This window comes from Castanea sativa, chromosome 5 (assembly GCF_040712315.1).
Source record: "Castanea sativa cultivar Marrone di Chiusa Pesio chromosome 5, ASM4071231v1".
Classification (NCBI taxonomy): Eukaryota; Viridiplantae; Streptophyta; class Magnoliopsida; order Fagales; family Fagaceae; genus Castanea; species Castanea sativa.
This window is the reverse complement of record NC_134017.1, coordinates 58,674,543-58,699,996: the sequence shown is the minus strand read 5'-3', so window position 1 is coordinate 58,699,996 and position 25,454 is coordinate 58,674,543. Positions and strand designations below refer to the sequence as shown.

The 25,454-nt window shown below is 34.1% G+C and overlaps 1 pseudogene; it reads left to right on the top strand.

Annotated features, from left to right (window-relative positions):
* Positions 1 to 18,826: 18,826 nt before the first annotated feature.
* On the top strand, positions 18,827 to 24,130 carry LOC142633799 (CMP-sialic acid transporter 2-like; annotated as a pseudogene).
* The last annotated feature ends 1,324 nt before the right edge of the window (positions 24,131 to 25,454 follow it).

Below are 25,454 nucleotides of genomic sequence, written 5' to 3'. Positions count from 1 at the left end.
AATCAAATTATCCAATTTCTCCTGTGAGAGAGGTAACTAAACCCACAATTAAACACACACCAGGGAATATACCCAGTTGATGGCTTTTGGAAACTGGGACAACGATAAATGCAGAAGCAATAAAACAATGTCTCACAAGTTCTAAACTGCTAAACATTTGTTTATTCATTCATTTATTTATTTTTTATTTTCTATTATTCTATGGTAAAAGCAAGTTTTCCTTATAAAGGCAGCAAACTGTAGCTGTGTGGGTGGTGCACACTTGATGAATGTGTTTTGAGAAGGGCTAAATGCAGAACATGGTTTGGTACAATGCTGCTACTTAGAATTCATTACAAAGAACATACAACGGTTTGACTGTATCGTCCATGTTCAAAGTGTAGTTTTATTGTGGGCATCAACTTTTCCTTCTGGTTATCAACACCATTGGTCAAGCTTACAAGAATTCAGAGTCTTGACACAACTTTAATATTTTAAGTTCAAGCACACAGGTTCTATTATATCAGAGTTAGACTTCATAGAAGTTCTTTTTTGGGGGATTAGAAACATGCCATTGTGAGTATCACTTAGCAGAAGAGAATCACATTCAAATTCCAGTCCTTCCAAGACTGACCATGCATACCAAGACAAATATTCTGTCAAACTCCAAGACATTTTAAGATAATTTTCTGTATTGAACTACTAGAATATTAACAAATTTTGTCTTCTTCTTTCTCATTTTAATGAGATAGGTTCGATACAATTGTTGATATGCTTTAAAATGACCCAAATTTACAGTCTTCCCACTTAAGTTCAGCACTTAAAAAGAATCCAAGAAACTTTTACAAAATTTTCACTCAAATCTTTTAAGTAAGTTGTTGACCTTGAGCAAAATATGGAAACCAGAACTCAAATTCCTCATCAACTATCTACCATTATCAAAAACATGTTTATTTAGCAAAAATTTACAAATTCAGAATCAATCCATTTTCCCAACTACAATTGGCGTTTAAATCTCTGCCCCAAACAACTAACAAGCAGTGTGTGCTACTACCAACAAAACTAAAAAAATCCCACAACATCACATCAGTAAACAGAACAGAAATTTATATCTAATCTATCATTATTCAACCTTTGAACCTTCTTAACCTTTGCGTGGGAGCTTTGGACACTACAAGAGTAGGAAAATTGAGCCTCAAGCCTTTCAATCTTTCTCCTATGAAGATTCTGATTGATTCCACAGTTCAGCTATCATAGACTCTACAAAGATTTGAGCTTCAGTCATCTTCTCGTCCTTACGGTCTACTTTGGATGAAAACATTGCCTTCAATTTGTTAATATCCTCCCATATACCCTTCAGCTTCTCCTCAGATTGCTTGAGATGACATTTGAATTCTGTCAGCACCACATTCATTAAGTCCTCTGATTTGGGAAGAAGTGGATGACTCATAAAAGATTCCAAATTCAGAGCTAGCTCAATGAATTGACGACCGAGTAGGCCTAGAGCTTGGTCGAGGAATTCGTCAAATAGGTCATCAATATGGCTTTTTCTGTTCAAGCTTTCCTTCTGATTGCTTTCATCTAGTTCTGTTTGCTCCATACCAGCCCACTTTCCTTTTATTGGTTCATCAATTTTTGCCATATCCAGCAGATTGAGAATCTTCTTAATCACCATGGAATTCTCATCTCCAATACAGCAGCCTTTGAGTGAAGATTTGAAAATTCCAATCTTTTCTGCCCATTGTTCTTGCCCCAACATCATAAACACGAAATCAACGATCAAACGAGACAGCTCCATCCCAACTTTAACTGCTTGAACATTTAGCGCATTCATAACGCCAAGTTCTTTATCAGATTCATTACACTCTTCTATGTACTCCATCAAACTCCTCTTTCCACTGTCTCGTTCTTTCTTGAGTCCTCCTCCAAATTTACTCCTCAGTTTTTGCTCTTCTAAATCTGAAGCCTCACCACCTTCTTCTTTCTTGAATGTTACACCACTAGTACTTGCAGCAGCTATCGTTATGCAAAAAGCTTGTTCCAATCTTTTATCCTCTTGTTTGAGTTTATCACCTTGATCTTGTGATGAATAGGACTCCATCATCTCTCCCAAGGCCTTCATCACCTTATCAAAGAACCGCTTCCTCGCTGCATCACTGCTTAGTCCTGCAGGGTTGAAACCTTCATCATCTCCAAGATGAATATCCCTGATAAGCTCTGTTAGATTGTGAAGCTCATTCTCGGTTTCCATGAAGCTGACAAGATCTTCAAATCGAAAGTTAGACTTTGTTAGCCTGTCAACAACCTCTTCAAAGTCTTCTATATTCTTCTGCAGTGACTGAAGGTGCATGATCTTTTTGCTAGTCTGTGTATTCAATGTTTCCAAGTAATGAAACAACTTTTTAACTCTGGCAAAGTCAAGATCTACCGTGTCTTGATCTTGGTTAGCCATTGATATCTATCTCTACAAAAGCTTTTGACTTGAGAGGGAGAAAGTGTTTGTTTGGGAAATCTTGACAGCTTTTGAGAGAGAGAGAGCCAAGATAAAAGGATTTTATAGGGAATGATTATTTCAGTTATTTTCAGTTATGAGTGAGAGATTGCATCACCTGCAGGTGATATTTTATTTGGTGCACTTAGGGTTTGCTGGAGAGAGACTTGTATGTATTTCAATTAGAATGTAAATGAACTTATGATATTTTTGGTGTAGCTAAATATTTTTGGTGACTCTAGTAGAGGATAAATTCTAAACTATATAGATTTTATTTTCTTTTTTCTTTTTTATTTATATAAAGTTAATAACTTTTTTTTTTGTTGCATTGATAGCTTAATTTCATGCAGCAACTCAGTCTCCTGTAGAGTCACATGTGACTAATAGAATTAACCACGTGCAAGATGTGAAAAATGTGCAAAATTGATCAAGTTACATATCAGATTAGGACATTAGTTACGTTAAAGGTTTTTATTATGGTTTAGTTAGGTGAGTTATTTTTGTTCGTATAGAATTTGTATGTAATTGTATCTCTCTACTCTGCTCTATAAATTGCAGTACCTGTTGTACCAATCACAGTAAGCCATTTCAGTATTTATGAAAAATGTTGTGTCCCTTGACTTATTACCTTATCATCACTAGCAAATAGCAAATACTGATGTGGTAGACATTTTTTATGTCTTTATAATGCTCACATGTTGATTTTCCAAAACTCAAATTTAAAGGATCACAATATTTTTGAAGGACTTGTTTACAAAATAAAGTTGTCACATTAGAAATTGTCATTTGTATAGTTACCATACAGGGACCAAGGGATAACACATTGAGATTTAAAAAAATTTTCAAGGATTCTTTTTTTAATTAAAAGGTAGATATATATATTTATTTATTGAGTGTGGAATACATCAGAGGCAAGGATCTGGTTTAGGACTTCTGGTCCTTCCTTTCTCCATATACAATCCTGATTTGTCTGCTTTGCATTCAATATTAATTTCCTTGCCCCTTTGTTGTTTGCTTTGCATACAATATTAATTTCCTTGCCCATTTGTTGTTTGCTGTGCTTGCATGCAGGATTTTCCACCTTCTGCATTGTGCTTTGATCTTTTTGCATCCTCTGCCAGATATCCCTTTTTTATTTTCGAGTACAACTTCAATTGGCTGACCTCAGTGTATTTAAGGTAGTAGTTTATGGCCTACTGCATCAGTTTACCTGGCTGTTGCTTTTTTCATGCCTCAATTGAATTCTATTGCAACCAACATGAAGAGTTCCAGCTCCATATCTTTAGCGGTTTTTAAGCACGTCCCATATCAATGACCTGAAACTCTGTTGCTGCCCCTCGATCATTATGATGAAGTCTTGACCTATAAATATCATATGGTGTAGGAGTTCAGAATTTTGGTGCTCTAAAATAGAGGGGAAAAAGGGTATGGAGTATGGACCTTGCTTATCCTTTATACATGTGTGGTAGATAACCATGTCTAAACTCCAAATTTTTGGCTTTGTAAACTACCTAGCATTGTAGTCTCACCCTCAACTCTCAATATCAATATTAGAACAATGTACTAGATTGATGCTGGATTTCAACATGGTAGGCACTCTTCAATTGCAATACTTCATTTTGGATTAAATCAAATTACCTAACATCTCTCTCATTTCTCTGTGAGAAGGTTAGCTATACCCACATTTAAATACACACCGTGGAATACTGAGTTGATGACTTTGACAAACTGGGACAATAATAACTGCATTGGGAATAAAACAATGTCTCACAACTCACAAGTTCTAAGCTGCCAACTCTTTGTTGTTATTTTCTATTATTTTATAGTAAGAGCAAGTTATCCTTCCATAAAGAGAACCTCGAGGAATCTAGAGACAAGTAAAGGAAGACATCGTTCAAACTGAAACTCACTACCATTATGCATGATGAAGTAATGGCTTATAAAGGCAACAACCTGCAGCTGTGTGGACGGTGTTTATTTGAGAAATTTGTTATGAGAAAGGCTAAATGCAGAACATGGATTGGCACAATACTGCTCCTTAGAATTCATTAAAAAGAAGATGCAGAGGTTTTACTGTATTGTCCACGTGAAATGCTGCTTTCAAAGTGTAGTTTGACAGCGGGCATGTACTTTTCCTACTGGTTATCAACACCATTGGTCAAGCTTACAAGAGTCTGACACAATTTTGATATATTGGGTCATGCACACAGGTTCCATTATATCAGAGTTAGGCTTCATAAAAGTTCCACTTAGCAGAAGAGAAGCCAATTTATGTCAAATATTCTGACCACGCATACCAAATATACTGTCAAACTCAAAAGACATTTTACAACAATTTTTTGAATTGAACTAATAGAATATTAACCAAATTCTGTCTTTTTATTTCACATTTTTAAAAATGAGATAGGTTTGATAATTTTGTTGATATGCTTTAAAATGACCCAAATTTACAAACAATCTTCCCATTTAAGCTCAGCGCTTAAAAGGAATCCAAGAAAAACACATGCCATGTGAACATCATATTCCTCCGCCACTTTTTAAGATGGTCGTCAGTATATGGAGGCACCATCACAAGTAAACAGATTAAGCAACCCAATAATTTTTCACTGAATAAAAAGAAATAAACCATTGAAGCCATGTTGGAAGTGTCTTGAATATTTTATACTAGTTCCATCTTCTGTATCTTATTAAATTGGAAAAGAAATGTCAGAAAAATTATTCATATTAACTTCGATAAGATAATAATTATGATTAATAAAAGAGTTTCTTAATAACTTTCTGCAAAGTATACATACAAAAGATTCACAGACAATAACAATATTCTTCAAAAAATTGTTTATTTGACAAAAACTTACACATTCAATCCATTTTCCCTAACTACAATTGGTATTTAATTCTCTGCACCAAACAGCTAACAAGCAGTGTGTACTACTACCAACAAAACTAAAGAAATCCCACAACATTGATCAAATCTGTAAACAGAACAGAAATTTATATCTAATCTATCATTATTCAACCTTTGCACCTTCTTAACCTTTGTGTGGGAGCTTTGGACACTACAAGATCCTTTAAATTGAGCTTCAAACCTTTTACTCCTTGTATGAAGATTCTGATTGATTCCACAGTTCAGCTATCATAGACTCTACAACGATCCAAGTCTCAGTCATCTTCTCGTCCTTATGCTCTTGTTTGGATGAAACCATTGCCTTCAGTTTATTAATATCCTCCCCTATACGCTTCAGCTTCTCCTCATATTTCTTGAGATCACATATGAAGTCGGACAGTGCCATTTTCATTAAGTTCTGTGATTTGGGAGGAAGTGGATGACTCATAATAGATTCCAAACGCAGAGATATCACAAAGAATTGAGGTTGGAGTAGATCTATAGCTTTCTCAACGTATTTATCAAATAGCTCATCAATTGGGCTTCTTCTGTTCAAGCTTTCCTTCTGAGTGCTTTCATCTAGTTCTGTTTGCTCCATACCAGCCCACTTTCCTCTCATTGGTTCATCAACTTTGGTCTTTTCAAGTAGAGTGATAATCTTGTTAATCATCATGGAGTTCTCATTTTTAATACTGACAACTTTGAGTTCAGACTAGAAACTTTCAATCTTTTCTGCCCATTTTCTTTCCCTGACATCAGAAACATGAAATCAACGATCAAACGAGACAGCATAATCCCAACATCATTTGCTTGAACTTTTATCACATTCAGAACCCCAAATTCTTTATCAGATTCTTTAGACTCTTTTATGCACTCTACTGAACCCTTCTTTCCGGTTCCACCAACTTGTTCTTTCTTGAATCCTTCTTCACTTTTACTCCTCAGTATTTGCTCTCTTTGATCTGAAGCCTCGCCACCGTCTTCTTTCTTGAATGTCACACCACTACTTGCTGCAGCTATCATTATGCCGGAATCTTGTTCCAATCTTTTAGCCTCCTGTTCGAGTTTATCACCTTGATCATCCATTAAGTCAGACCCCATCATCTCTTGATATCTCTACAAAAAGCTTTTGAGAGAGAGAGAGAGTTTCTTGTGAGTTTTTGAGAGAGCCTGAGCTCCAAAATAAGGATTATATATATATATATATATATATATATATATATATATATATATATATAGGGAATGGTTGTTTCAGTTATTTTCAGTTATGAGTGAAAATGGCATCACCTGCGGGTGATATATTATTTTGTGCACTTTGGGTTTTGCTGAGATAAGAGACTAGTGAGTGGAGGGTCTTGTATGTATATCATTCATCATGGACCATGTAAAGCACTTGTGAAACAGAACATCAAGAGTGCAAGTCTCCTGTTAGCAAATAGTAATAACCCTGTAAAGTCCCATGTGATTAATAGAATTAACCATGTGCAAAATAGAATTAGTCATATGAAAAATATAATTAGTACACATGGGTCTGTTACATATCAAATTAGGAGATTAGTTACATCTTGGACTCAATTTTGGTCCATCCAAATGCATTTTGCCCGTTTCTATCCGGTTGGCTAAATTCGATTCAATGTGGTGATTTTTGGCTACAGTATGTAACAAAACATTAATTTTGTTTTCTACTAGATAGTGTGTGGGTGTTTTGTATGAGCTGCCAACATTACCTTGTTGAAAGGCCAAAATAGTAATTTGACTTTATTTTTTCCTCTCTGTTGGGGGACGAGGTGATATTTTGTTGATATTCTTTGAAATAACCCAAATTTACACACAATCTTCCATTTAAGTTCAACGCTTATAAAGAATCCAAGAACCCTTTACAAAAGTTCGCTCAATCTTTCAACTAAGTTGTGGACATTGAGAAAAATACAAGGTAACAAGGGAGGGAGCAAACCAGAACTGAAATTCCTCAACTATCTACCATTATCAAAAAATTGTTTATTTGGAAAAAGTTTACAAATTCAATCCATTTTCCCAACTACAATTGATCTTTAGATCTCTGCACCAAACAACTGACTAGCAGTGTGTACTACTCTACCAAAAAAACTAAAGAAATCCCACAACATCAAATCAGTAAAAAAGAACAGAAATTTATATCTAATCTATCATTATTTAACCTTTGAACCATCTTAACCCTTGCTGGGAGCTTTGGACACACTAAAAGAGCAAAGAAATTGAGCCTCAAACCTTTCACTCCATCTTGTTTGAAAATCCTCATTTATTCCAATATCGAACTATCATAGACTCCATAAAATGCAAATCGTCAATCGTCTTCTCGTCCTTACAATCTAGTTTGGATGAAAGTATTTCCTTCAATATATCAATATTCTCCCCTACATCCTTCAGCATCTCCTTAGATTGCTTGAGACCACATTTGTAGGCAGCCAGTTCCACCTTCATAAAGTCCTGTGATTCTGGATGAAGTCGATGACTCATAATAGATTCCAAATGCAGAGCTATCACAATGAATTGATCACAGAGTAGATCTAGAACTTGCTCGAGGAATTTATCAAATATGTCATCAATTGGGCTTCTTATTTTCAAGAGTTTCTTCAGATTTCTTTCCTCAATTTTTTCCATTTTCGGTAACTTGATAATCTTTTTAATACTAAGACCATTGAGTTTAGACATGAATCGTCCAATCTTTTCTGCCCATTGTTCTTTCCCCGACATCATTAACATGTAATCAATCATCAAACGAGACATCTCAATCCTAAGTTCAGCTACTTGAACCTTCATAGCATTCAAAACCTTGAATAATTTATCAGATTCCTTACACTCTTTTACGCAATCCATCAAACTCTTCTTTCCACTCTCTCGTGCTTTCTTGAATCCTTCCTCACATTTACGCCTCAGTATTTGCAAATTTAGCTCTGAAACCTCAACACCTTCTTCATTCTTGACTCTTGCACCACTACTTGCATCAGCCATTGTTATACTTGTGCGTAAGTCTTGTTCCAATCTTTTAACTGATGAGTCTGACCCCATCTTCTCTTCAATTTCCTTTATCAAAAATAATCCAAAGATGTGTCTCGACACTGCATCTCTGCTATCTCCGGCAGGGTTGCTACCTCCGCGGTCCCCAAGAAGAGTATCATTGAGACGCTTCCATAGAATTCGAAACTCATTGTAGCTCCCCTGATTCTCCTTGACTCTCACAGGAGCTTTTTCTTGAAAGCCAGGCCTTGTTCTAGAGTCGATGAACCTGTTTCTCGAGTCTTGTATGTTCATCTGCAGTGCCAGCATATGCGTGCTCTTTCGGCGAGTCGGTTCATGCAATGCTTGCATGAAATGAAACAAGTCGTTAACTCTAGAAAAGTCAAGATCAAACTTGTCTTGATCTTGTTTACGTTTAGCCATTGATATATCTATCTCTACAAGAGCTTTTGAGAGGGAGAAGGGTGTTTGTATGTTTGGGAAATAAAGGACAGAGTGAATAATTAGTGCAGAAATCTTGAAGAGTTTTTGAGAGAGAGCATCGAGATAAAGGGTTTTATAGGGAGTGGTTGTTTCAGTTATTTTCAGTTATGAGTGAGAGATAGCATCAACTGCGGGTGATATATTATTTGGTGCACTTTGGTTTTGCTGAGATAATAGACTACTGAGTGGAGCACAGTCTTGTATGTATTTCAAATCAGAATGTAAATGAACTTATGAAGGCACCTGTTGGCTGTAGCTAAATATTTAAACACACCCAGTGGAGTAGTGAGTTGATGACTTCTGAGTTGGGAATAAGTCAATGTCTTACAAGTTCTAAGCTGCTAACTATTTGTTGTAATTTTTTATTATTTTATAGTAAAAGCAAGTTACCCTTCCGTAAAGGGAACCTCCAGGAATCTAGAGACAAGTAAAGTATGACTTATTTCAAACTGAAACTCACCTCTATGAACATCATATTCCTCCATCACTTTTTAAGATGGTTGTCAGTGTATGGAGGCACCATCACAAGTAAATAGATTAAGAAACCCAATAGTTTTTTAACTTAATAAAAAGAAATAAACCATTGAAACCATGTTGGGCGTGTCTCGAATATTTTATATCTAATCTATCATTGTTCTGTCAAACTCCAAGACATTTTAAGATAATTTTCTGAACTAAACTAATGGAATATTAACCTAATTTTTCTTCTTTCACATTTTTGAAAATGAGATAGGTTTGATACTTTTGTTGAAATTCTTTAAAATGACCCAAATTTACATGCAATCTTCCCATTGAAGTTCAGAACTTAAAAAAGAATCCAAGAACCTTACAAAAGTTCACTCAATCTTTTGACCAAGTTGGGGACATTGAGCAAAATACAGGGTAATAAGTGAGGGAGCAAATCAGAACTCAAATTCCTCATTAACTATCTACCATTATCAAAAACATGTTTATTTGGAAAAGGCTTACACATTCAATCCATTTTCCCAACTACAATTGGTGTTTAAATCTGTGTACTACTACCAACAAAACTAAAGAAATCCCACAACACCAAATCTGTAAACAGAACAGAAATTTATATCTAATCTATCATTATTCAACCTTTGCACCTTCTTAACCTTTGCGTGGCAGCTTCGGACTCTACAAGATCCTTTAAATTGAGCTTCAAACCTTTCACTCCTTGTATGAATATTCTGATTGATTCCACAGTTCAGCCATCATAGACTCTACAAAGATCCAAGTCTCAGTCATCTTCTCGTCCTTATGTTCTTGTTTGGATGAAACCATTGCCTTCAGTTTATTAATATCCTCCCTAATACCATTCAGCTTCTCCTCATATTTCTTGAGATCACATATGAATTCGGACAGCGCCACATTCATTAAGTTCTGTGATTCGGGAAGAAATGGATTACTCATAATAGATTCCAAACGCAGAGATATCTCAATAATTTGAGGTTGGAGTAGATCTAGAGCTTTCTCAAGGTATTTATCAAATAGCTCATCAATTGGGCTTCTTCTGTTCAAGCTTTCCTTCTGAGTGCTTTCATCTAGCTCTGTTTGCTCCATACCATCCCACTTTCCTTTCATTAGTTCATCAATTTTGGTCTTTTCCAGTAGAGTGATAATCTTGTTAATCACCATGGAGTTCTCATTTTTAATATTGACACCTTTGAGTTCAGACTTGAAACTTTCAATCTTTTCTGCCCATTGTTCTTTCCCTGACATCAGAAACATGAAATCAACGATCAAACGAGACAGCATAATCCCAACTTCATTTGCTTGAACCTTTATCACATTCAGAACCCCAAATTCTTTATCAGATTCTTTAGACTCTTTTATGCACTCCATCGAACTCTTCTTTCCAGTTCCACCAACTCGTTCTTTCTTGAATCCTTCTTCACTTTTACTCATTATTTGCTCTCTTTGCTCTGAAGCCTCGCGACCTTCTTCTTTCTTGAATGTTGCACCACCACTTGCTGCAGCTATCATTATGCTGGGATCTTGTTCCAATCTTTTAGCCTCTTGTTCGAGTTTATCACCTCGATCATATGATAAGTCAGACCCCATCATCTCTCCGAAGGCCTTTATCACCTTACCTAAGTACTGCCTCCTCGCTGTATCACTGATACTCTTCAACAAATTTGGAACCTCATTCACGGTCTCCCTGAATCTGGCGGTATCTTCTGCTGGGAAAAAAGGCTTTGTTATCAAGTCAGTGAACCACTTTGTCAAGGGATGTGTAATACTCTGCAGTGACTCAAGATGCATGATATTTTTGCGAGTCTGTGCATGCAATATATACATCCAATGGTATAACTTGGCAACTCTGGCAGAGTGAAGATCAACCATATCTTGATCTTGGTTTGCCATTGATGTCTCTACAAAAAGGTTTTGAGAGAGAGAGAGAGAGAGAGAGTGTGTGTTTCTTGTGAGTTTTTGAGAGAGCCTGAGCTCCAAAATAAGGATTTTTATGTATAGGGCATGGTTGTTTCAGTTACTTCAAGTCATTTGTGAAACAGAACATCTAAAGTGCAAGTCTCCTGTTAGTAAATAGTAATAGCCCTGTAAAGTCCCATGTGATTCATAGAATTAACCAAGTGCAAAATATAATTAGTAGACGTGGGTCAATTACATATCAGATTAGGAGATTAGTTACATCTTGGACTCAATTTTGGTCCATCCAAGTGCATTTTGCCCGTTTCGATCCGGTCGGCTAAAGTCGATTCAATCTGGTGATTTTGGATACAGTACGTAACAAAACATTAATTTTGTTTTCAACTAGATAGTGTGTGGGTGTTTTGTATGAGCTGCCAACATTATCTTGTTGAAAAACCAAAATAGTAATTTGACTTTTTTTCTCTCTCTCCATTGGGGGAAGAGGCGATATCTTGTATAGTGACAACATACTATTCCCTCTTACATAGATAGGGATGTTATTTACAACCGTTACATAAAATAATAAATCGATTAAGACAAGCAAGAGGAAGGCAAGGAAAATGGTATTATCTTAGGAAGCACTCTAGTTGGCAATTATTAAATTGTAATTTTTTTGGAAAAATTTTTAAATGCTAACGATCACTCCCCCTTCTCTTTTGGACTAATCTGGAGCGACTAAGACTTAATTGGACTGAATAGACCGAAATGGACCAAATGAACCGAAGTGGAACGAATAAGACCGAATTAGACTGATTAAAACCAAAGTAGAACGGATAAGACCAAAATATACCGAATAAGATTGAAATGGACCAAATGGGCTGAAGTGGACCGAATAGACTGAAGTGGACTAAATGACCAAAGTGGATGGAATGGACTGAAATGCTACGCTGAATTGACTTAGAAGGAGCGTAGCAACCAATAATATTATGCTTAATCTTTTAGAAATTATATAGTTTTGTAAGACTTATATGTAATTTGTACTAACTATAGTATCACTAAAAAATAATGAGGAATTTGCTTAATATGTTGTTGATGTATAACTAACCAATTATGTCACTTTGTAGTTTTTTTGGTTAGTAAATGATATCATTTAAATGTTCTTTTTACTATTAAAAAAAATTAAATGAAAACATTCATAAGATGCATTATTTAAAAGATCTTATTATTTGATTAATATTAATTAATGCATTTAATTATTTATTAATAGATTTTACAACTAATGTGAATTAAGTGGACCAAAATAGATTGAAATGTTATGCTAATATAGCTCAACAGGAACACATCAACTATAAATGATACGCTTCAGTTTTTAGATATTATATAAATATGAAACACCTTTTCCTGAACAAAGAAAAACATATCAGAGCATACAGGTTGGTACAAATTAGATTGCTTAGTTCATTTTGGAACACAGCTTGTCACTATGTTATTCACAAAAGAATTAGAAATATTCTATTGATAATAGACTGTTGATGACCTGCCATTGGCTTATATATATCTAAGAGGATATTATTCCCAATACAGGAGAAATTGTTTGAATTAACAGCTAACATCATCTCAAAATGAATAACACAAGCCACTTGAACACCATATTTCTCCATCACTTTTTAGGATGGTCATCAGTGCAGAGAGGCACCTTCACAAGGATATGGATTAAGCAACCCAATATTTTCACATAATAGAATATAATAAAACCATTGCAACCATGTCGGTATGTCTTCATATTTTATACTAGCAACTCTGTTTTCATCTTCTGTATCATACGAAATTTGAAAAGAAATGCCTGAATAGTGATTTAGAATTAATTTTGATAAGTTAATGATTATGATTAATTAAAGAATATCACAATATCTTTCTACACAGCCTACATACAAGAGATTCACTGACAATAATAATATTTTTTTGAATATCTTCTTATATTTTGAAAGACAGAGTAGAACACTTGTAGGAGATCCCTGGTCAGGTATTGTGGTGCCTTTCTGATCCTTTCAACAAGAAATTCTGGGACAGCAATGCTGCCCCAACAGCAAGCTCTAGCTGAAGGTTCAAATTGTTTTCGGTGAAGAAAATAGAAGAAAAAGAAACGGTATGTTGTAATTGTTTGGCTGTAAACTTCCACAATGACCACAAGACAATGACACTAGTATTTTACCTTCTTCGTTTGTGAAATCTAATCCAGATAGGTTTGTTCTGTCTTGACAGTTTTTCTTAAGAGACAAGTATAGCAAGATATAGTTCAAAACTGGAATTCACAACTATTATGCGTGATGAAGTAATGGGTTATAAGGGCAACAACCTGCAGCTTTGTGGTTGGTACACATTTGAGGAGTGTATTTTGAGAAAGACTAAATTCATAGCAAGGTTTTTTTACAACACACCTCCTTTGAATTCATCACAAAGAAGATGTACCCTATTATCAATGTGAAATGCTGCTTTTAAATGCTAAGTTTCGCTATGGGCACAAACTTTTCCTTCTGGTTATCAACATTGATAGTCTGACACAGCATTGATATTTGGAGGTCATGCACACAGGTTCCATTATATCAGAGTTAGGCTTCATAAAAGTTCTTTTTGGGGAATTAATAACATGATATATAGTGAAATCCACTTAGCAGAAGAAGAGCAAATTCAACTTCCAGTCCTTCCAAGACTGATCATGCATATATATTCTGTTAAACTCCTAGACATTTTACAATAATATTTTGAATTGAACTAATAGAATATTAACCATATAAGTTTGACACTTTCGTTGATATTATTTTAAATGACCCAAATTTACACACAATCTTCCCATTTATGTTCAGCATTTAAAAAGAATCCAATAGCCCTTGACAAAAGTTCACTCAATCTCTCAACTAAGTTGTGGACATTGAGCAAAATACAAGGAAACAAGGGAGGGAGCAAACCAGAACTCAAATTCCTCATTAACTACCTACCGTTATCAAAAAATTGTTTATTTGGCAAAAGTTCACAATTTCAATCCATTTTCCCAACTACAATTGATCTTTAAATCTGTGCGCCAAACAACTGACAAGCAATGTGTTCTACTACCAACAAAACTAAAGAAATCCCACAACATCAAATCAATAAAAAAAGAACAGAAATTTATATCTAATCTATCATTGTCTAACCTTTGCACCTTCTTAACCTTTGCGTGGGAGCTTTGGACACACACTACAAGAGCAAAGAAATTGAGCCTCAAACCTTTCACTCCATCTTGTATGAAAATCATTTATTCCAATATCGAACTATCATAGACTCCATAAAATGCAAATCGTCAATCTTCTTCTCATCCTTACAATCTAGTTTGGATGAAACTATTGCTTTCAATATATTAATATTCTCCCCTATACCCTTCAGCATCTCCTCAGATTGCTTGAGACCACATTTGTAGGCAGCCAGTTCCACCTTCATAAAGTCCTGTGATTCTGGATGAAGTCGATGACTCATAATAGATTCCAAATGCAGAGCTATCACAATGAATTGATCACAGAGTAGATCTAGAACTTGGTCGAGGATTTTATCCATTAGATCATCAATTGGGCTTCTTATTTTCAAGAGTTTCTTCAGATTTCTTTTCTCAAAATTTTCCTTTTTCGGTAACTTGATAATCTTTTTAATACTAAGACCATTGAGGTTAGACATGAATCGTCCAATCTTTTCTGCCCATTGTTCTTTCCCCGACATCATTAACATGTAATCATCCATCAAACGAGACAGCTCAATCCTAAGTTCAGCTACTTGAGCCTTCATAGCATTCAGAACCTTGAATAATTTATCAGATTTTTTACACTCTTTTACGCAATCCATCAAACTCTTCTTTCCACTCTCTCGTGCTTTCTTGAATCCTTCTTCACATTTACGCCTCAGCACTTGCAAATTTAGTTCTGAAACCTCAACACCTTCTTCATTCTTGACTCTTACATCCTTACTTGCATCAGCCATTGTCATACTTGCACGTAAATCTTGTTCCAACCTTTTAACTGATGAGTCTGACCCCATCTTCTCTTCAATTTCCTTTATCAAAAATAATCCAAAGATGTGTCTCGACACTGCATCACTGCTAGCTCCTGCAGGGTTGCTACCTCCGCCACCTCCAAGAAGTGTATCATTGAGACGCTTCCATAGAATTCGAAACTCATTGTAGCTCCCCTGATTCTCCTTGACTCTCACAGGAGCTTTTTCTTGAAAGCCAGGCCTTGTTCGAGAGTTGATGAACCTGTTTCTCGAGTCTTGTATGTTCATCTGCAGTGCCAGAATACGAATGATAATCAGGCTAGTCGGTTCATGCAATGCTTGCATGTAATGAAACAGCTCGTTAACTCTGGAGAAGTCAAGATCAAACTTGTCTTGATCTTGTTTACGTACAGCCATTGATATATCTATCTCTACAAGAGCTTTCGAGAGGGAGAAGGGTGTTTGTGTGTTTGGGAAATAAAGGACAGAGTGAATAATCAGTGCAGAAATCTTGAAGAGTTTTTGAGAGAGAGCCCCAAGATATACAAAGGGTTTTTTTTTTTATAGGGAATGGTTGTTTCAGTTATTTTCAGTTATGAGTGAGAGATAGCATCACCTGCCGGTGATATATTATTTGGTGCACTTTGGAGCTAGCTCAGTCTTGTGTGTATTTCAAATCAGAATGTAAATGAACTTATGAAGGCAGCTGTTGGCTGTAGCTAAATATTTTTGGTGACTGTGGTAGAGGATAAATTCTAAACCATATAGATTTTCTTTTTCTTTTTCTTTTAATTTTTAATTTTATATAAAGTTAATTTTTCTTTTTGCCTTGATAACTTAATTTCTTTGCTGTTTATTTTTTTGATAACCGTATAGATTTTATTTTATTTTCACTTTTTTCTTTTTTTATAATAAAAATATGACCTTTTTTAAAGTAATTATTTGCCTTATAAACTTACTTAATTTCTTTTCTGTTTGTTTAGTTTTTTTTTTTTTAATAATAAAATTATATCCACTAGCCACTGGTGAAACAGAACATCAATAGTGCAAGTCTGCTGTTAGTAACAGCCCTGTAAAGTTGCATGTGATTAATAGAATTAACTGATGGAAATATGCGTGAACGCAGCGGAAAATTAACGGATCTACTTTATTTGTAATTGTTAACATGTACTATGTAAGTTTTAGAATATAAAACAAAAGAGTGTACCTTGGAGCGGTGAATTTTAAAACCGAAGATCGGAAGCACCTGGGAACATTTTCAATCTTCACTCCAATTCTACTAACGTCCAAGATGTGTGTCTCTTAATCAATTTTCAAAGAAGAATGATAGAGTATCTCTTTCTCACATACACACCATTTCACAATGATGTCTATCTTTTTCATACCTTAAAAATTTGTTTATTTATCTCCTTATAAATAATTATCTAATTGGGCTAGCTTTTTGAGCCTTTCTAATTAGGCTTTAGTATGTGTCTTGGAGTGGGACCAAAAAAGGACCAATAAGACACTAGCTCCAATGGGGCTTGGATTTTTCTGTCAACTTTTGACAAATCCAAAGTTACCATTAACTATATTTAATACAACTATATAAATATAGTTGCACTCTAGGCCTTATTTATAAATTATATCCTAAGATTTTATTATTATACATGTAACCCCTTCATAAAATATTTGCAGTAATACAAAGTCATGAATGTAGACTACCACTTTGTAAATTACTACATCTTATTCTTGAGTACCCGGTTTAATCATTTAAAGTTATTCATTATATATTTATGAAATCCAATTTCATAAATATATAGTTTAGTAACTTTTTACCAAAGTGGTTAGACCTAACTCTTTGAATAACTGAACCATTAAACTTATCTCAAGAGAATATTTTATATCTTCGTTAAGAGACTATGAATTCCATCTTAAGAATATATTTTCCATCAACACTAAATGTGACTGCCCAACATACTGAGATTTTGACCGTTACTTTAGATCTCACTCTTGATATATCAAAACAACCTACACTTCATGATCAGATCCATTATCCTCTTAGGATTAAGAGTTCATGTAAATAGAAGTCGTGAAATTTATTATTCATTTGACAGTCGTTAGGAGAATAATAAATCTCACAGCAGTTCAGTTCAATATGTCTTAACTCTTAAAATATATCAACTAGAAGTCTATACTTCCACGATCAAGACAAATCATCTTAGTTTATATGTTATAGTCTTCGCAAATGAAATGCCTAATTTCATTACCGACTACAAACTAAAATTCTGAGTTTACAAAGAACTTGTGACTTATATCTTCTGTAAATAAATCATATAAATCACATACTATGCATCTCATGTACTATATGATGATGTCTCATATGCATGTTACAGTTATTTTAGACAATAATAAAACAATTTTATCAATCATAATACTAAGTCATACATAATTTCATACATAATATCATACATAGCATCATACAATAGGATTTAAGGACACTAATTCTAACATTAACCATGTTCAAAATAGAACTACTCATATGCAAAATAGAATTTGTACACGTGGGTCAATTACATATCAGATTGGGAGATTAGTTACAACTTGGCCTAAATTTCCCTAGTGATAGAATATAGTGGGGATTAAGTTTTTCCAATCTTGATAATTAGAAAGGAAAGAGAAAATTAGAACTTGCCCACCAAAAAACTTCAATTTGTAGCATTCTATTTTAATATTGTTAAGTAATTGATTTAACTATTATAAGTTTTTGTTTAATTATTAATTGTTAACAAGGTTGAAAATGAGTTATCAACGTTGCAACGTGGCCTATTTGTCAAAAGGTTACCCAAATTGTGTTGCTCAGTTGATTGTTAGGCTTGATGGGTCATAAATCATTAATAAAAAAGTTTGTGATTGGGTTGACTTATATAGTTGAACACGAATTGCAAATCTTATGTAAAACCTCCTAATCATCCTTAATTTAAGTACCCGTGTCTACTAGTAGATATTTGAGTAGTACTTGGCACTTGTTTGTGATTCCTTATAAGCTAGTTTCTAACTTATTTGTTTTTTACTATTTGCAGGTTTTATGTGAGTTATTTACTTTATTTAACTTTTATTTTTTATTTATCATACTTTTACTTACAAAGGTTTTCAGCAAAAAAAAAAAAAAATGATAAGTTATTACTAAACTGACATCATCTTTAGCCCTTAATGTCTTTGTTGAAAATATGGACGAAGACCATTGCACAAAAAAAAAAAATTTGATAAGTTAATACCAAACTGACATCATTTTTAGCCCTTAATGTCTTAATGTCTTTGTTGAAAATACGGACGAAGACCATTTGAATTATTTGAAGATATGTATATAAATATATATATATATATATATATATATATATATATATATATATATATATATATATATCTTTTAAACTTGATTTCTTTTGAAAACCAAAGAATAATACTGCATGCAGAAAAATATAGTTGTATTATTGAGCTGAGTTGCACTTTGTTAGTTTGTTTCGCGTTTTCAGAAAACGCGCCTTTGCGATCTAGCCATGTGAATCCAAAACAGAATCTGAGAGAGAGATTGCTGAAGAGGTCACGAAGATACGGAAATGGAATATAGAGAACTCAAAGATCAGGTACCTTTCTTTTTCTCTTCACTCATGTGGAACCCATGTATATACCCATCTATTTAATTTATGGATGAAGTTTCGCTACAACCTTGGTTGCACGCTTGTAGCCAATAGTTACAACTCTAAAAAAATAAAAAAATTACATATTCTGAAAATTTAAATAATCAAGTCAAATTTCGTGCTAATTAGATATTATTTACTATTCTATTAATAAACTTATTTTTTGTGCATAATTTAAGGCTACCAAAACTTAAAATTTCAATATTTAATTAATAACATAATTATTAATTTTTTATTTTCTGAAAATTTTGTAAACACGAAGAATATAAGAAGAAAATTTAATCTAATGCTGAAAATTCACATCTAATAAAAAGATAGTAAATAAGTTTTAAACCAAATTTTTTCCTTAATTTTATATATTTATATTTTTGTGGGAAAAGGATGAAGATGGTAATGGTGGTGTAGACGTCATAGAAAGCCAGAAAGCTCTTTCAGTGACTAATGTGCCCACCTTGGGAGATACCACCATTGACTGGTCCAAATGGAAGCTCAAGTATGCTTTTTTTTTTTTTTTTTTTTTAATTCTAATCAAAACCCAAGTTTTAATTTAGAGAGACTAGCAAGTAAATTATACAATTTTGTTTGTTTTTGTTATAGGATCATTGTGGTAGTTGCATTGACACTTCTTATGAGCTCGCAAAGTATACTTATTGTGTGGTCTAAAAGAAATGGCAAGTACGAGTAGTATTACCACTACAAATTTTATGGTAAGCACAAGAATAATTTTCAGGAAAAAAGACATCAATCAATGTTTCAAGTGTAATTTATGTTCAACATTCAGTTTGGTAGGTCTCAGACTCTCAGGTTCAAATCTTACCTATCAAATGAATAGATATATGTCATTCTTTTAGGTATTCAAAGAAATGGGTATTGATTTATTTACTCTTTTCTTGAATTAGGTAGAGACTTTGAAATGTGGGTTATCACTTTTAGCCTTGGCAAGAATATGGAGATGTGAAGGTGTTACTGAAGATAACAGGTTTTCCTTGTTTGTTTTTATGTTAAGTTTTTATAATACTTGTGATTTAATGTTCTCATTAAGTTGGAAATATCATATTCAGGATAAATTATTTAGTACACTCGATGTACTTCACATAATGGTGGGTCCGATTTTGTAGGACTCACGTGTAGAGCTCACTCTGACATGAGAGGAGGGTATATTGATATTACACAGCGTGCACCAAATAATTTCACCATATCTAAGATGAAATGCACATTTTGTTTCATCCCAGTTATTCAACTATATTTTTAGTTTGAGTTCACATTCTCATTCCAATCATATCTCTATTTATTTTTAGTTTCTTGTTCTGCCTTTGAACTAGGTTGAGTACAACATTTGATGAAGTTATTGTATACCCCATTCCTGCATTACTTTACCTTGTCAAAAATCTGCTCCAGGTTAGTCGTGGAAATCATTTTTTTACTTTTGGTAGTCACAGTTCCATTGGTATTCTTGCTTGCTGAAGTTTGATTAATGTGTATTCTTCTCTTTTATGTTGCAGTACCACATCCTTCAGCATTTGGATGCCCCGGGTTATCAAATACTTAAAAATCTGAATATTATCAGTACTGGCATTTTGTATAGAATTATACTTTAAGAAGAAGCAAGTCCTTACCATCATTTACATTGGATTTTTTCATTTCATCATGGAAAACGTTTGCTAAAGCCCCTTAACAAATACAATGAAGATGGAAGAGTCATAATAATTCATTTGGTTTACATGTCATCTTGTTGATACTCTTAGAAATATTTGATGTTAAGAATGTTGGCCCAAATAGGAGAAAGAGATCAAACAAAATTGGTTCCTTTTTTTCTTTTTCTTTGTCTAGTTTATAAATTCAAAAACATATTGGGAATGTGAAATGCATCCATGAGCATGAATATATGTACTAATTCAGCTGCTCTTAGGCTATGTATCAGAGGACGGAGAGTGAAAGATTAAGGAAAAAACCTAATTTAAACAAATTAAGAATTTAAGCCAAACCAATTAGGACTGCAAAATTTTTATTGAGTTTTGCGTTCCAATTATATATTCTTTCAGGTTAAGCAATATGCAATAGGTGGCTTTAATTCAACTATGTATTGGGTGCGTCATTACTCAGCTAAAAACAAAGTAAGATACCTCACACATCTTATTTATGGACTGTTTCAGACTAGTTACTTGTCTTTTGAGTTTTGGAATGTTGACCTTAAGGATACTATTGAAATTGTCACATGTACAATCCATACTGATAGATGTGTGATTCATGTCTATGTTACAGGACAAGATGTAGTCTAGTAATGAATGAAAATAGCATTTACTAAATCTAATATCACTTTTTTGAAGTGATGATATCTTGGTGCATATAGCCATGAACTTGAGAAGTAGGAAATACTGAACATCATTTCTAACTATATTATTTGTATAATCTTTTCTTGAAATTCAATTTTTTTTTCCTACTTTCAACTAATTGTCTGTGCCCTAGCAGATTACATTGTTTTTGCAATTCTGATGATGTTTTTCAAACTCCTGTTCAAGGTTGGGTGATGGCCATTGTGAGTTAACCAAAATTTTACACTCTTAATACAACAATGAAGAAAAAAGAAAAACCAGAGGAAAACATTTTATAGCTTAAGTTTCTTGTTATCATAATTGGGGGTGATTTCTTTGCAGGTCATGGCACTCTTAAGTGGTTTTGCAGGAGTGTACACTGAGGTGAGTTTTTTAAGTACACAGTTTGCACTCTAGTTCTTCTGAACTACAATTCATGTCTGTCGTAGTCACTGTTTGAATCCTAACCCGACAAAACTTGATCAATGATTGGGTTGAATTTTGTTAACTGATAGATTTTGTAAGACTGATTGAAGTTTTTTAGTGATCCATTGAGTTAAAAAAAGTGAAAACTCTCATTAGAGTGATACATTGCTTATGATTTTCATTTTTCACAGGCTATAATGAAAAAGCGTCCTTCGAGAAACATAAATGTGCAAAACTTCTGGTTATATTTGATGCAGCGACCCAAGATTTTGATGCAGCGACGAACAAGTAATTCTAGTCTCTCTCTCGTTTTTTTTTTTTTTTGGATGCAGTGATGAACAAGTAATTCTAGTCTCTGTTTCTGATTTACCTCTTACAATCGGTCTATCCTCTCCATTTTCCCCCTGTGAAGTCATTATTTAAAAGATTCTTTACTGCCTTAGAACTGGAATATTCTTCTTTTCCGATTAGCAGTGAAGAAGTTTTAGTTTAGAAGTTATTGTTTCTTTTGTTCAGGGGATTCTTCTATGGATACTCATCTATTACAGTTCTCATGATTCTCAACCAGGCACTAAGGTATCTTAAATATCTCATTTGGCTTCGTAAAATGTAGCTTATTTGCATGCTTTAGCTTTTGCTTAGTCCTAGATTTCTCACTCCCTGTCCTTTAATACAATCTGCTTAAATTGTCTCATGTGCGGTGGCCTTGCTGTATGGTAATGAAGTATGCTGACAATATTGTGAAGGTATGTCAGTCAGGGAAATATGAACTTGAATCTTGTAAGACATTAACAGAAACTTATTTACGTGATTTTATATAATGTCCTGGAACTATTCCTTGGCATTTCAAAGCGAGAATTCTTTTGCAATCGTCAGTTATTGTTTGGCCCATAAAAGTGAAAAGACATCTGCCATCCTTCATTGATGGTAGAATTTGTGAATATACTGGAATGTAAAAATTTAACCAAGGCCCTTTCTGGTACTAAAAATTCAAATTTTGTCTTTAGGCTCTATTGGAACCCATTTCTGGCCTTTCTGGGTTATTTTGGGTTGTTTTTGTTCTTGGTGAAGGCTTAGGTCAGAGCAGTTGGCTTTATTGATCTTAGGATTAACTTTATTGTTGCAAATTTAACATTGATAGTTCTTGCTAAAGTACTTGTTGGTCTTTGTATTCTTTGCCCACGTTCAGCCTTAATGAATGGCCAGCACTCTTTTTGAATGAAAATTCTTAAGTAGTCCCAGAATATAGTGAAATGGTACTCTCTCCTCTTACATTCATGATGGACCCCATCATGAATTTAATGAGCGGACCCTCACCATAAATGTGAGAAGAGAGAGTACTATTCTTCGTGCTTCGGGAATACCTAAGAATTACTCATTTTTTAGGAAAATTCTTAGGTAGTCACAGAGTATAGTGAAATGGTACTCTCTCATCTCACATTTATGATGGACCCCACCATGAATTTAATGAGCGGACTCCACCATGAATTTAATGAGCGGACTCCACCATGAATGTGAGAGGAGGGAGTACCATTCTTCGTGCTCTAGGAGTACCTAGAAATTACTTCTTTTTGAGAAAAATTCTTAGGTAGTCTCGGAAAATAGTGAAATGGTACTCACTCCTCTCATATTCATGATGGATCCCACCATGAATTTAATGAGCGGGTTCCACCATGAATGTGAGAGGAGGGAGTACCATTTTTCGTGCTCCGGGAGTACCTAAGAATTACTCATTTTTTAAGACAATTCTTAGGTAGTCACGGAGTATAGTGAAATGGTACTCCCTCCTCTCACATTTATGATAGACCTCACCATGAATTTAATAAGCGGACCTACCATGAATGTGATAGGAAGGAGTACCATTTTTCATACTCCGGGAGTACCTAAGAATTACTCGTTTTTGAGGAAAATTACTCCTTTGTGTGCATTATGTGGCACTCTTTTTTATTATTTAATTAATTTTTACTTATATATATATATATATTTATATTTATATATTTCCCGAACTTTATGTAGCTAAATTGGTCTTTATAATTGTGTTACTTAAGAGAAGCATACGTTACCATCCTGCTGCAATCATTTTCTGACTTTGCGATTGGAGTTCCCATTTTTATTAGCTTCCTCTGCTGTTCAGGTGTATTCTACTTCAGTGGCAATGCTTTTCACAGCATTGGTTTCTTCTTATATATTAGGATTTAATCTTTCGCTTACCTTCATCGCTGGCTTAATGTAAGTTACTTCTGGTTACATGGTTCATCTCCCTCCTATATATTCTTTAATCATGTTATGAACAACTTGGTCATTTTTCTGTTGTTCTGGCATGCATTTATATAATGTTGGGATTGATGAATGATGATGCCATAATTACTTGTTTTTAACAGTAATAACTATTGAAAGCTTGATGGTAGTTATGTTTAATTACTTTATTTCTCTTGCTTCCAGCAATGTAATCCTCTGTGTTTATCAACATGCTGTTGGGAAGTAAGATGACTCCATACCAGCTCTGCCCAAATTTGCTCAGTGTAAAGGTTCTCATCCCTCGCCTCACCTCTCCTCTATGATGATTTTGAACAGATTACCATGAAATCAGTGATGTAGCTGTATTTTAAAGTTACTATTAATTCAAGATCAGGATTCGAACAATTCTGGTTTACAGTGTTTGCTTTGACCTTCTTTTTTTTTTTTTCTTTTTTTTTTTTGTAAAATTACAATGAAAAGTTTACTCACATGTTGGTATATGATTTGACAAGCTTCATCTGTAAAACCTGTTTGGTCAATTACATCTAAGAATTTTGAGGCTTCGGCCTTCATTTTGCTTGTTTTGCCAAACCAACTTGCTGATTGAGTAAGCTTGAGATTTGGTTTTAAGCAGGGCGGTAAGATGGAAGGCTAAAAGCAATAAAAATTCAAGTAAATCAATGATAATATTCACAATGGATAATATCTACTGACAACTTGCCTTGTTAAGGTGAAGAAATTGATGAGTTTTTTTTTTTTTTGGGGCGGAGTAAGATGTTAAGTCACTTTCTAATGACCACTTGATTTGATTATTACAACATCAAGATCATTTTGGTGAAATGACGTTAAGAATCTAATGACCAGAATCAAGATGCATATTTCCAAGGTGAAATTACTCTTTTACCCTCCATGTGAGATTAAATACAGATTGCAAAATGGAGTTTCAACAAATGTATATATGACATTAATTTATGTAGTCACGTGGTGCAATAAGTAGCAGTCAACAAAAAGTTAAATGTTTCATTTATATATACAGGGACGGAACCCTTTGTACCCGGAGGGGGGGGGGTGCAAAGCTTAAAACTAAAACAAATTTATGAAAATAAAAACTAACATCCATTTCATATTAAACAAAATACTACATACAAAATAAGTATTTCTTAAACATTTTATATTATAAAACACATCAACAAAGTATAATATACAAAAAAAATGTTTCTTGTGCGCGATTTTTGTATAGTCCATCTTTATTTTTTTTAATTTTGTTTTTGTAGTTAAAGGGACATGGATTTTATTTATTTATTTATTTCTTTTTTTTAGGTCAATAAGGGCAAATCTTAATTTTTTGTGTACTATTTTTTTTTAGCTTACATGCATATATTAGTTTTTTTTTTTTTGTTGGGGGTGGGGGTAGGGGCGAGGGAGGGGGCAAGGGCGGGCGCGGGGGGGCATGGCCCCCCTTTGCCCTAGTGTAGGTCCGTCACTATATATATATGATATATGTTTGTCTACAAGGTTGTTAAAATTGGTATCTAATTTTGTAAATATTATAGGATCCTCAAATGGTTGGA